The 14,386-nt window shown below is 46.5% G+C and overlaps 1 protein-coding gene across 1 annotated transcript in view; it reads left to right on the forward strand.

Moving 5' to 3' along the window:
• Positions 1-14,386, forward strand: part of LOC119464357 (metastasis-associated protein MTA3-like) — a 32,957-nt gene that overhangs the window by 17,342 nt on the left and 1,229 nt on the right.

The following is a 14,386-nucleotide window of genomic DNA, read 5'->3' on the forward strand; positions in this document are numbered from 1 at the left end:
CTCGTTTATTCGTATTTCACGGGACCAAAATATTATGTCCGAATTAACCGAATGTTGAATTATCGAGGGTATCAAGAAAGCAATAAACGAATGGTTACTACGTCAACATGCATTTATTTACTGAATAATCAGTAAATCTTGTTTCTGTTTTGCACCAGACTAGTATGGAAGCTGTAATTCTCGTCATCTCGTGACTGATTAGCGCTCGTAGTGGCGAAGGCCTCGCGACTTCCTTCGCAGCATGGCCGCATCGCGCGTCTTCATTTCGGACATCCTTTTCACTACTGCGCACATCCCCATTATTTTTTCACCAGTGAGCTGGTCACCAACAAATCGTCCGTCTATCGCGATGTAGCCGGTGCTCTTCATCTTCGACATCTTTGCACTGAGTCAATGGGAAACTACTGTTTCCCACAACCACTGCGGACAAAACTGCGGCAGCTATCAACGGGATCATGGATGGTGACCTTGCGGTTCTGAAGGCTGCCAGCCAACGCATGCACTAACTCAAAATGGAGCTACTGTTCGCTGCAACAAGTGCAGACAACTGCGGTCGCTATTGATGCGATCATGGATAGATACTACGCAGTTTTGAAAGCACGCGGGCGACGCACGCATTGAATCAAAACGAAACTACGTTTGCCTCAACCGCTGCGGACAAAACCGTGGTGGCTATCGACGCAATCATGGATGGCGACTACGCACTTATAAAGGCACGTGGCCAGCCGCCAACGTGGTGTTATGCGTGGCAATAAATGCAAGAATAAACGTTTTAAGGGCACAATTATGCACGGAGCGTTCCGCTGTTGCTGTCAGTCACGTGTCACATACGATTACCTCTGATGACCATGGCGATGCGGGCTCCACCACTTCATTTTGGTTGAACGCTAGCGCCGTTCTTGCTCTTTTACGTCACACATTTGTGGTGCCTTTCGTGTTCGACGTCTTAAAGGGACTGACAACTGATTTTTAAAGACCTAGTTTTTTATGATGCAACGAAAAGCTCACCCTCGGTGGTGTTTACACCTGCAGCGGCTACTTTAAAAAGCGCGTGGATATTTTGTAAGCAGAATTTTTCGATCTGAGTTGCCTGTATAAGAGTCCCTCCTCCAGCAACGCTGAGAACTGATAGCGATGCCGATAGTCCGCCTTGCAAACTGTGAAAGCCGCACATTGTTCTGCTTTCACAGGAGTGAGTACAACTGTGGTTAAGCACCTGCGTTTGGACCTTTTCAACCACTTTTGAAAATAAGAAGCTGGTACAATAAGTTTGCGTTGTCGTACAAACCTCGTGCTTTTATCCAAGTACACGCCTACGCCATGGCTAGCTGGACCCCGTTGTCACTATTTTGTCGGTAGACGAGCCAACTCAGCGAAGGCGAAGGCAGCGCCACTTTTCTACTCACTACAAACGAAGGCCTATCTGCACATTGTAGGTTAGAAAAAAAACTTAACAGAAAAAAGTGTACTGAATTTCAATACTAATAAAAAAGACGAGGAGCCGCGTACACTAATAGAAGGTTATGTGGTAGACCTCTTATGCAACTTCATGTTCTTGCCGCATGGGGCACCTAAGGTCATTTTTTGCGACTTTTAGTGAAGAATTAAAAATATAAATTCACATTTAATGAGAAAAATATGGCTCGTTTTAACCAGTATGATAGGCAATCTTTCCATCAGTGGGGTTATCTCGATTCATGTTCTGAGCGGTTGTCTGTCCCTTTAAGGCTGTTTCACATGGCGCGATTTTCACTCAGTGACACCGCGAATTCTATCGCTCAGCGACCGCCGCGACGTCGAGGGCTATTTGCGACGGGATTCCAACAAGTTGGTTACACCGTCGCTGAGTTGCAGCGATCGGCGCGATGTGGGCTGGGCAATGTGAGACCTAACAGCAAACGCTGTCAAAATAGGTGCTTTCCTGTTTTATCACGTGTTGGAATCTCAGTGGAGCAACGTCGCACGCCAGTTTCAATGATGTTTTAACAGGGCGTATCCACCAGCGCCTGCTCAGGAGCTTCATGACCAATTTTTGTTTTTTGCAGCTCACACAATTCGTTTAAAAGGAGACGCTGCCCGCTATCCAGGTCGTGACCAGACACCTCCTTCAACATACGGCACGTACCCACTTGATCGTTACCGTCGTGAACCTCTTCATCGCTACTAATTGTGCCAGGTGCTTGCACACTCAATAGTAGCTTCTTCTGCAGAAGCAAATACTTCTCCAGGAAAAGAGTTGTGGCTTCGATATATTACTGCAACAAAGAAACTAGAGTGTACTAAATGAAACCACCCCACCAATGCCGCACTAGCCGCACGCTCATACTTGTATGTTGTGCAGCGTTTCACTCACCGCGGCTGCAGACTAAGTGATCGTAAAGTCTCAATGCTTTTTAAAGGTTAAAAATTGTGTACTTATTTCATTTCCAAATAATAATGAGAAAATAGTATTATTTGACTAGTTTCCATGTTTTTTTATTTAGCGATGCAGGCATGGATGCCTTGTGAGCGGGGGGCGACCTTTGGTGACGCTGTGACGAAAATGGCACTGTCGCAGACGTATGTGCGAGCTGTCAGCGAAAATCTCTCCGTGACGTGCACGGCAGAACAATTTTTTTTGCCGCAATCACGCCATGTGAAACAGCCTTTAGCCACTTAGCGAGTGCGGAACCAGGGAAAATTTATGAGTGGGTCGCGGAACCCCTGGCTTCCGCGGAACTTGCTTTGAAAACCCATGATTTAATGGAATCAAACTCTCGTTAATTTGGACGTATTTGGCTGCACACTGGCTAACTTGGACAGCTCTAGAAGCTTGGCGAGATCTGAGCGCTGTAAAAGTGCGATTCAAAAGAGCAGTAATGGCGCTAGCGTCCAACTGAAACGAAGCGCCAGAGTACCGCATATTTATCAGCAGAAACCGTACGTGAACAGTAACGGCAGAACGCTTTGTTCCTTTTTGTGCCCTTATAGCCTTTATGCTTGCATTTACCACCGCACATAGCACAGCGTTGGCCACGTGCCTTCATAATTGCATGATCGCTGTCCGTGATAGCGTCGATAGTGACTGCAGTTTCAACCGCACTGACTGCAACAAACAATAGTTTCATTTTCATTCAGTGTGCACGTTGGCTGTGTGCCTTCGGAACTTCGGAAGGTTGCACACACGACATCTGCACTTCGTGACGATGCACATCGCAATAGGGTGAACACAACGTGCAACCGGTTTTTCGCAGTGCTGGAATTGAAAGAACAAAACAAAAAATTGTTACTGCTGGAAATTGGTTTTTCCGGCCTGCCCAATCCAGACATTTTTGTGACCTTGTCTGTATCCGGAAAAGTCAGTTGACAACTGTATTTACTTTCCGCACACAAACTGAAAAGCCAAAGAGCTACAGTGTGCATGCGTTCTGTACGGACCACATGCGTGGCCAGAGTAAAAGGCTTCTCCGTACGTAGCCTAGGCAACCCTCGTGTACCCGCTAGCAAGAATGCCGCAGCCGCCACCCCCCCCCCCCTATGTACACTGCCACGCCGTGCAGTGTACATAGTCAATAATGGCCAACACTAACAGTGTGTAATACTTCTCTCTCCAGGCAGGTACCAGTACAGAAGCCCTAGCCAAAGGAGGATAAAGCACTGCTAAAGAATGGGACTGCCAATATGCTCTGAAGTGAGTTCGAAGAGGTCGAAGCTTATTCAAAGCTTGAGCCACAGATGCTCTGAGGAAACAAGCAGCGCCTACCAAAGTGAAAGGTGCTGAGGCCACTTGGAAGTACATTTACCGACAGATAATTTGGACATCAAACTTGGACAGTTTTGTGGCACCGCCCATAGACTTAATGTATAAAGACGAACAAAATTTTTGACACCTTACAGCGCACCGTTCAATAATTCGTATTTCACCTGCATCACCGTGTGCTAATTCAGCCACCGAGTTGAGCTGAAAGCAATATTCTTGTTTTGATACAATGCTGGCATAGTCACTGGCACCTTCTCGAAAGTGAAACTAGCGAAGCCTAGTTGATCTGTAGCCGTTGACTGCGCCGAAGTCACGGGCAAGCTTAGCCAAGCCGCTTAGTTGTAATGGCTGCGGTTTGTTGTGCTAGTTTCGAGCAACCAGCATTTGTTCCCTTACGTATTAAATAGCAGCAAACTCCCGGATGACTTCTTTGAAGGTTGTTAATTTTTATGGAATAAAATTGGGTTGGAGTGCATACGGCAGGCATTACCAAATCCTGACTGGGAGCTTACCACTGTTGTTGAAAAGAAAAGTGTACAATCATTGCATTCTACCGGTGCTAACATATGGGGCAAAAACTTGGAGGTTAACAAAGAAGCTCGAGAACAAGTTAAGGACCGCACAAAGAGCGATGGAACGAAAAATCTTAGGACTAACGTTAAGAGACGGGAAGAGAGCGGTGTGGATCAGGGAACAAACGTGGATAGCCGATATTCTAGTTGATATTAAGCGGAAGAAATGGAGCTGGGCAGGCCATGTAATGCGTAGGATGGATAACCGGTGGACCATTAGGGTTACAGAATGGATACCAAGAGAAGGGAAGCGCAGTCGAGGTCGGCAGAAAACCAGATGGGATGATGAAGTTAGGAAATTTGCAGGCGCAAGTTGGAATACGCTAGCGCAAGACAGGGCTAATTGGAGATCGCAGGCAGAGACCTTCGTCCTGCAGTGGACATAAAATATAGGCTGATGATGATGAATTTTTATGGCTCAGAATCCCCAAGCAACTTCAAACGGCGCCAACTCCATCCTCATTGTCCGCCAACAAGGGCGTTGATGAGCGAAGTGCCAGACCAGTGACAGTTGCGTAGAAAGCTGTGATTGTTTGGCTATTTCAGCGCGGTAATGCTCTATTTAAGTTGCCAAAGGATGGAACTTCTAAGCATTCATTTACTGTCCGTTCCTCTTTGTCTATGGCAACAGCACGACAATGGTGTAAATACTGGTTAAGCAGGCTGCAGGCAAGTGTATGTGTGCGCGGCAATGCATTGACAAGCTTCCTGGGCATTTGTGAAATAGACTTTATTACCTGGTGAACTCAATATTTTGGACTCCCATCTACTATTTGGACTATTAGGTGGTATCCACCGAGTCCGAGTTATTGGCCAGTCACTCTATGGGATGCAGTGTTGCGGAATGGGCGCCCCATTCCGTTCCAATTCCATTACAGGGAATTAAAACTTGCCGCGATTCCATTACATTATATTTCTCGGAATTAAAATACTTAGCCCATTCCCGCTCCGGGAATGGCCAGGCAGTTCAATTCCGTTCCTGTAATTCCTCAACGTAGGAAAGGCATCTTGATAGTTTTATGGAGTTACCCATGAACGCACCGTAAAGCTGATGTCATCAGATGCGTTCAGAACTGCAAAAATATGCAAAACACGTTACCATAGTGGAGGGATAGTAGCTTGGGGACATATCTCGTGCTGTACAACCACCCTATTAATTCCCATATTGGCAGTTCTCCCGCTACCTGTAGTATTTGCATGGTTAGCATGTTTTAACGGCTTATGATGTTTTAATATTGTTTAATGTTAAATGTGTTAAAGCAAAAATGACGACATAGCATATTTTTATGAGAAATGTAGTTTACAAGAAGACCTTATACAGTTAAACCTGCTTATAACGAACCTCCATATAACGAATTGCTGGATATAACGAAGTTTTTCTATTCCTTGCCAGTACTCTATGGAAGCACATATATTTGAGACCTCTACGTAACGAAGTGGCAGCAGGAGACCCCCTCGAAATGACGAATTTTCCTCGCAGACAACCTAGAGATTTCGCCCCAAATTTTGTCATTTTTGCGCGAGCAGCAACCGGAAGCACCTTCTCCGCCGCGACGAAATGCGAAGCGGCGGCGTCGCGCTTGGCGCGCTCGAATTCACGGCGACTCTGAGGACAGAGCAAGTGCACGTGTTGCACGTGTGCGAGGCGGGCCTGTATCTCTCGACCCAGCGATCTTGCCGCCGCGGGCGTGACCTTTCCCCCTCCCTTCATTCAAACCTGATCCCGCCGCTTCTGCAGCTGGCCTAACCAGCCAAACCGGCACTCTCCTTTTCCAGTTGATGTTGCCGAAGGGGGAAAAAAAATGTTTTTTTTTTTCTTTTTTTTTTTTCTCCAACGCGCTGGCAGCGCCACTCTTTGGTTACTGCGCAAGTCTCTGCGCTTCACTTCACTAACCTGACACTAGGTGACACTATATAATGCTACGATGCCATCGTGTCGCTCGCTCTTCGTTTTTGGCGCCTTGCGCCTATGCGAAACGATATGCGTCCACGGGACTTTTTTGTTCATCGCAACTTCAGTGCATTGGGAGTAAATCTTGAGTGATAGTTGTATTTTTGTATGAAAGCATGAGGTGCGCGGTACTGTTAAGAATTTTTTTCCCTCTCTTTTGGTCACGGAAAACGGGTGCACGTTCCAATCAAGTAAATACGGTAAGCGTTTCTTTTTCGAATTTTCGTGCCGAACCTGCATATAACGAAATCCTCTTTACAACGAAGTTTTTTGGGAATTTGTCAATTTTGCTATATCCAGGTTTAACTGTATTCAGTAAGCAGTTTTGTAACGCATCTGGAGCGGTCGTGAATATGGAGAAAGCTAAGATTTGGTTAATGGGGAACAGAACCCTCCATATCTGCTGGTAATAGACAGTTTTAGTTTAGCGTTTTTACACTCTGCTTAGCTGCTGAGCAGAGCGGAAGCGCGCATGCACCCTCCGCTTTGCTGCAAGCAGGCAAATGGAGCGAGAAACACGGTCCGCTTACAAGCTGCGTAAGCGGAGCATGTAGCATTGCTGCCGTCTTTCGCTCGTGAGGGTGGTTGATACACGCACCCTCTCTCGCGTGCGCATCGAAGCACTAGTCGTACGAGCGCGAAGGACTTGTGTAATACACCCCCAACTGGTTCTTTAAGGAAATAAAGTGAACAGCACAGCTAACAAAAACTTCGCCAGCACATTGGCGTCAGAAAGGATTGGATTGGATCACAATGCCCGTGTGCTTGCATTGTAGTGCATGTTAAAGAACCCCAGGTGGTCAAAATTAATCCGGAGCCCTCCACTACAGCGTGCCTCATAATCAGAACTGGTTTTGGCACGTAAAACCCCAGAAAGAAGAAGAACACATTACAAGCACCCGTCTAGATACTTCATGAACAAATAAATTATATATATTCGTCTTACTTTGTAAAAGTGACCAAACGGTTTTTATTTTGTTTGACTATGCTGAATTTGGCCAGAGGGCGCTGCAACTACGCAGGGTCCACACCGCTACGCTACACGCATAACTAAAGCGTGAAAATCGACCGCCACTTCACTGTGGCTTAGCGGGGCAACTCGGAGTGGAGCGGACCGTAAAGACGCTCAACTAAAACACTCTATTAGTTGGAACAGTGCACCGCTCGAGCGCCTTGTTGTGCCTTTGCATTAAATACGGAACACTGGGCCGCACTGCTCGTCAGTACTCGCGCATGTCAAGCACGCCTCACAAGCATGGATGGGGTGAGAACTTTTTGTGTTCGCCTGTGCGCAGGTATGCAATGTCTGCCTCGTCGCAAAGCTTATTTACGTGCGTCAGGTACTAAACTGCGCATGAGATAAAGTTCAGGCTGTGCATAGAGTATTCGCGACTTTCGTGTGGGGGTCTCAATGGGAACCAATGTGCAGGGATAATTTGTTTCTCCATTCAGTATCTGCTGAGATAATGCATTTGTTTGTACACTAACTTATGTCTCGGTTTTTCTTTTACAAATTGACAGATTGTTCACACTTTTACACCACGCCGACCCTTGGCTCTAGCTAACTAAAGGTGGATCTAGAGAATGCGTTGTGGCCTTCGACTTCGAAAAAACATATGCTCAGGCCAACATGACTAATTTTAGCATGATATTACAGAAGTAGCAATTAAGGGAGTAGCAAAGTACGTTCCCCTGAATGCCCTCTTTGCTTGGCGATATGAACACGGGTATGTGCCGAGTCGTAGCAACAGAGCGAAGAAAAGATGCAAAGAAGAAGTGTAACTATAATAATGAAATGACCCCACCCCCGGAGATGTGAGAGTGCGAGCTGACCAAGGGGGCTATTCTGTAAGAGTCCATCTAGTGGACTGTCCACTTTGGCTCTCGCCATTGGCTGCCGCTTCATGAGCGCGAAGGTTCCAGCCAGTCTCCTTTGCGCTCATGAAGCGGCAGCCAATAGTGACAGCCGAAGTGGGCAGTCCACTAAGTGGACTCGTACAGAATAGCCACCCAGCTCTCAGCTTGAGACTCTGGAACGCCTGATCTCTCGGGCTAGAGCAGCAGCGGTCGCTTGCAGCTTTCTGAACTAAGAAGAGGCCAACCACCTTTATTTTATTTTTATTGGCTCAAATAAATGTTTCTACATCAACAACAACACGTCCAGCAATTGGCGACTATTGCTTTGGCAATTACTACGTCATAAAAAGTGCTTAGGTGTCCTCGTGATTTTGAAATGCTGCAATAAAGGTTGCAAGCAGTGCAAGGTGCAAAAAGAAGCTTTATGCTGGTTTTATTCGGCGAAATTTTGCAAAAAAATGTCATGAGTTAAATAGGCGCTTCGCCGTTTAGTTTTGAAAACTTGAAGTGTAAATGACTGCTGTTTCAAGGGTTAGTTCTAAAAAAAAAAAAAGTGACATAAAATAATTGCCTTCTACCTACGTGTTGCGCTTCACAAACATGAACTGCTCGAAAGAGACGCTTGACAGCAGATTTTTCTTCGCTGTCATTATCAGGGTTGCCGTAAAAACATGCGTTCCACATCAGCTGACGTCGCATTCACAGTGAAAACTGCCCTTGCGAGGCAGGAAAGTAAGGGAAAGCAGCTAGCATTCGCTTTCCAACAGGTCAGAGGCTTAACCGTGTCTGCGCAAGTTCCCTCTGAAAGGTAAAGAGAAATTTTCCCTACAATGGATCCAGGCATATTGTCTTGGTGGGCATTTTCATTTTGCTTGATGTTTAAGGGCATTTTTATTTTGCCTGATATTTTAACAGCGGAGCTGTTCAAGCCGACTGTTAGTCTGTGCAGAGCGAACAGAATCGTGCTGCCGAAGCGGTGGCGAAACGTTGGCGATTCACAAAGGATCCGGAGTTACGAGCGTCCAGAAGGGTCCAGATACTTTAATGACCGAGTGACCGAGTAATGACCGAGTGTCGATGATTCCGGGTGATCAGTGTGCAAAACGTGGCCGAGTCTCGGAGCGTAACCTCGCAAAAACTTGGCCGAACCGAGATAAAGCTAGGTGGGGCCAGCTTCGCTGTTTGACCAGACTTCGCACCACTAGTGTGAAGCTGCCCCTAATTGTTTAAACATCAGTCTGCATTCGTGACGGTGCTGGTGCTGTCCTGCCCTAACAAAAGAGGCCTTCTCCCCAGCACAGCAGAACGCATCTGCTCGGCTGTTGCAGCTAAACACCAAGAAGACTTAAACGCCGTGGGTCTAGGAGGGTGCCCATCGAAAAAACAGTCAGTCCACGTGCTTGCGAACCGCTTCTCCAGGCTATGGTGTAGGCCTTTAGCCGCCTCTTAGCAAAGAAGTGTGACTTTGCTTAAGATTTCCTTAAGGGAAACTTTTATATTTCTCAACGCGGAAAGCAAAAGCCCGGCTGTCTCGTGCCTCTCCTGCAGCAACTACATCGCTGCTTCCTCTACAGGGGAGAGAAGCTCAAACAAGTCTGTCACCAGCCTCAGTTCATACTTAGACAGTTTAGCCTTCTTGCACACGTGCAGAGTTTCTGTCAGGCCTGGATGACTCGAAAAAGTGGTAACGAGCTTTCTCATCATTCCAAGCTGTGTGTTCGACCTCGTCGCGTTGTGAGATTCCAAATGCAGACCGGCCACATTCAACACTACTTGCGTGTTGGCGGTGCTCTTGCATATAAATGCAATGATGGCGCTGCATTTTTGTGCGACTTCCTCAGCATTTGGGTCCTAAAATAAAGTGAGGATGACAATTAGTGAATATTGCCGCTGCAAGTACAGGTAGTGCAAGTACAGGCAGCACGGCAAACATGCAATGCAATAGAGTTTCAGAAAGAGAATAATGACATATGTAATCGTACGGTATTGTACTTGATGACACACTGACACTCTTCAAGACTGCATTAGACAAAATAAAGTGGGGACAGACGCAGCCGTTTTCTGCTACCCTTCGATAAATTGAGTGCACATTAATTCATAGGCTGCACCTTCCTGTTCTTTAGGAATAATTGTCTTGCATGTAGTGCCATTGCTACGGCACTATGACCGGTATTATCTTAATGAAATGGGCTTCGTAATTCAAATAAACATACTAGCAGCAGACTGCCACCTTGCTGACTGGCCTTATATGCCAGGCAACTGTGTTTACAGGCATAGTGATTTGTAGTAGAAGGAGTGACGTACACTAGATTTCATTTTCCCGGGCAGAATGTGTAATCCCCCCCCCCCCCCCCAAAAAAAAAAAAAAAAGAACAGCGGCAGATCACTAAGGAGAAAAATGGCAAGGATCACAAAATAGAATAGGACCAAAATAGCTTGATCAAGGAATCAACCAAATCCAAATCTTTTAAAATGTAACTTTGGGACACTGTGGGTGTTCTTTACATGATGTGCCTGTTTTGTTCATATTTGTTTGTCTTTAGAGGTAATCCAGAACGGTTGATTGACGTGGTGAGAGTAGACCTCGAAGTCGCGTAAGCTTGGTGCCTGGCCTGCGGCAAAAAAAAGAAAAAAAAGAAAATCATCCCCAGCCCCTATTTGATGGGAAGCAGTTTGTGACCTAGGCCATGTCAGCAAATGCACCACGAATCCCCAAGATGAAAAAGTGAAGCACGCTCGAAAATTCGGCTTAACATGAGCTGGGGGTGGTTGCTTAATGAAGCTTTAAAGCTCCAAAACTGTAATAAACACAGTTGGTCTGTCCTTACTTTTCAAACTGCAATTATTATATTCCTATATTCTTTGTCCATGCATTCATGGCAAATTATTTAACGAAGCTTGGCCCAAACAATTCATGAAAATAGTAATAAATGAACTTGTGAGGCTTATAGCGCGTGAAAAGACAAGGACGAAGGAAGACGTGACACACACGGGCGCTAACTAACAACACGAAAGGGCTCCATGTGTGTCAGTGTCCATGTGTGTCATGATGTCAGTGCAAGTCATGTTGATTATTGCGTCGTTCTATTTATCATTCGATGAACAGGCACAAGGCTGCACCCAGTGGTGAAGGCAGATGTTACCTTCGACTGGATTGCCAGCCCTTTCTCTTGTTGCATGTATTCACGTTCGTGCTTTCTTTTTAGGTGCCGACCGAATCAAATCGGATGAAATTCCGACTACAGCATGTATAGTTTCAGAGCAAAGCTCGCAGTGTGCAGCTTGTTTTTTTCTTCGCGGCTAAATTAAAAAAATTGCTTTTAATGTGCCTTGTTTGCGGACTTACTGCGTGTGGGAGCCGCTGTGCGCAGGAGCCAGTGTGGCAGTGCGTTATTAAAGTGCTTTTTATTTGCAATAGAAGGCTGGAAAGGAGGGTGGGGGTGGTAGCACAGAAAACCGAGGGGGATACTTTGGAGCATTGTCTAGCATTAACAGCATGAGTGAGATACAAAATGAACCGTTGGGCTTCTTTAGCCTCCAACAGACACCAGCGCTGCGGCGGTGCCACCCAGACCTCCCCCCCACCCCTCCTTCCACCCTAGAACAGAGCGAACGTGGGTTTTCTTTGACGCGAATCGTCGTGTCGGGGCTCGGGGAGGTGCCGCCGTGGCCACAGTTACGTGGGCTCTCCTGCTTTGGCTGACTTCCCAAACCAATGTTTTCAAAAGTTTATTATTGTGATAGTAATTATATGGACGTTCCAAGCGCATTTCTGCCGTCATCGTCGTCGTCTCCATGAGGTTCCGTATATAAAATTGTCGCCAGCGCGCCATACACTGTGCAAGTGAAAGCGTACGAGGGTGAGCTGGCAATCGCAGCTCAATGTAGCGCACACGAGGGAGGAAGGCAGCCCGGAAGCGCGCAGTCGTCTTTCGCCCTGCACGCGAGGCACGGGGACGAGGAGAGGGAGGGAGGTGCATTTTTCTCCATCGACTGCTGCTCACAGCACGGCTGCGAGGGCGCTGTATCTGGAAAGTGATCTGCGATGTGGGCGAAGTGCGCGCCCGCGCGGGCCTCCTCTTCAAAGTGATCTGCGATCAGGACAAAGTGCATGCTCCGAATGCCAAGAGCTTGGTATGCGCTCTGCTTTCGATGTTTAGTTCGCATTGAAGCAAGACGAGAGACAGCGCAAAGGTCAATTTGCCCGCTGCTGCTGGGACGCTTTCTCACTCTGGCATTTTCACAGCGAGTTTCCGCGGTCATTGAGCGAGATGTGTTCCTGCTTACCTGTGCACGCATGACACCGTACTTGTCTATTTAGTTAGTTAGCAAATGTTTACAATTTATACAGCCAATTAAACTACTATCCTTGCTTCGTATAGCTCTCTACTAGTAATTTGCTAACGCAATCGATGCTTCGCCTTACGGGCGAAACGGCGACTTTTTTTCCGCTCTTTCTGTATGGAGGGAGAGGGCGCACAGTTCACCGTGTATGACTGTGGGCTGCGCTGACCTGTAGACCTTCGTCGACAGAGTTTTGGCAAAGGCGTCCGTGTGTCTAGACAGGGGGGACAGTATTGCAAAAGGATTGGGGGGGGGGGGGGGGGGGAGTACGAGGTGAGACAATGCACAAGCTGGTATGCGAAAGCTTGCAGTGAACACAAGCAGTGCGCCAGTGTCAAGACGCATCACAACTTAGAGAAGCGCTTTTTTGAATATGCGTCCGAGTTGCCGACAGTGACAGAAGCAAAAACAAAGAAGTGAATGGTGGGGAGACAGCAGGCCGCCGAGGTAAAAAGAAAATCACGAGGCGTAAGGTGGGGGGGTATGCCGCCGCCGTAGTTCTGCACGATGGATACCAACGGCATAGAGCTGCAGTTACGTGAAGAATTAAGACAAACTTCGGAGCAACTCAATCTATAAGTACAGAATTTTATAGGCACGTTGCTTAAAAATGTACCGTGCTTGTAATCAGCCACGCCATTTTAAAAATAGTGCTTTGTTGTTAAATTCGAGGCTCTGACTTACTAATGTTTGAACATGGGCTGGTTGGTTCTTTGGCATATTTTGACAAAAAAAAGCGCGTAGACGAAAAAGCACTCTATTTTCGGAAAAAGACTCAAAGCCATTCCCATTCCTTTCCAGGCAAAAGGCACTTAATTCCATTCCCGTTCATTTCTCCAAGCGTTGTCGCCATTCCATTCCAGGGTCGCATAAGTGTGGAATGATTCCGCGGTCATTCCAATTCCGGAGTGGTAATTCTGCAACACTGATGGTATGCAAAGGACACTAGCCACATAGAGCAGAAAGCTGCAGTTGCCACTAGGGAGCAGTGAAAGCTGTCAAGGTATCCATGTATGTTAGCTCTGACCACTAGTAGCGTTTTCTGTGTACATGCATGCAGAGTTCCTATAGGTGTCTGTGGAAATTTTTTGTACATATTGGGCAGCCTCGCAACAAAGTCTGCAGTTGCGCGAAAATTCAGTCTGGGTGTCCTCTTTTGTGGCAACATAGAGAAAGAAAGTAGAGAAAGATAATCGCACTTGGCAAGATGTAGTTGCCTGGAAAATTTTGTGAGTGCACAATACCTGAAGTGGTTGCCGATGGGCATGGTGCACTTCAGCAGTGCCTTGCCTAAAGCTGCCTCATTTATTTTATTTATTTCATACATACTGCTAGCCTCCATCTGGAGGCTGTTGCAGGTTGGTTGGCATTTGCAACATGCTGGAATGACATCTAGTTGAGGTACAGCGGGAAATATGGCTTTATTATGACATTCCCGAAAAATCGGCACACTTCGACCCACGCAATGCAGCAGATACCCTGATGCATTGTGGTGCTTTCGTAATTTGGCTTCTGTTTTATTAAAATTGCTAATAGCTTGCACATGACATTGCGGACACCATACTAGAGTATTGCTCATGAATTCACAGTAGTATACAGCAGAAATTAATGTGAAACTTTTCACAAGGCTAGTACTACCAGTATGGCGGCTACAACAATGGGATCCTGTGAGAACTATCTATGGTGACTAGAAGTCGTGCCAGCCAACTTGGACGCAAATGGTTTCGACAATGTTGTCATTGATGGTGGTAGGGCAAAGTAAATATCATCATTATCATCTGCCTATATTTATGCCCACTGCAAGTGCCATAGTTTGTCATAAGTTCGACACTACCTATATCTGGTGTCCACATACCTCCTGCGACCTCCAACTTACTAACTTAAACTAAGTTGAAAACTTAAACTAAGTTTTCCAATTTACAA

This window comes from Dermacentor silvarum, chromosome 9 (genome assembly GCF_013339745.2).
Source record: "Dermacentor silvarum isolate Dsil-2018 chromosome 9, BIME_Dsil_1.4, whole genome shotgun sequence".
NCBI lineage: Eukaryota > Metazoa > Arthropoda > Arachnida > Ixodida > Ixodidae > Dermacentor > Dermacentor silvarum.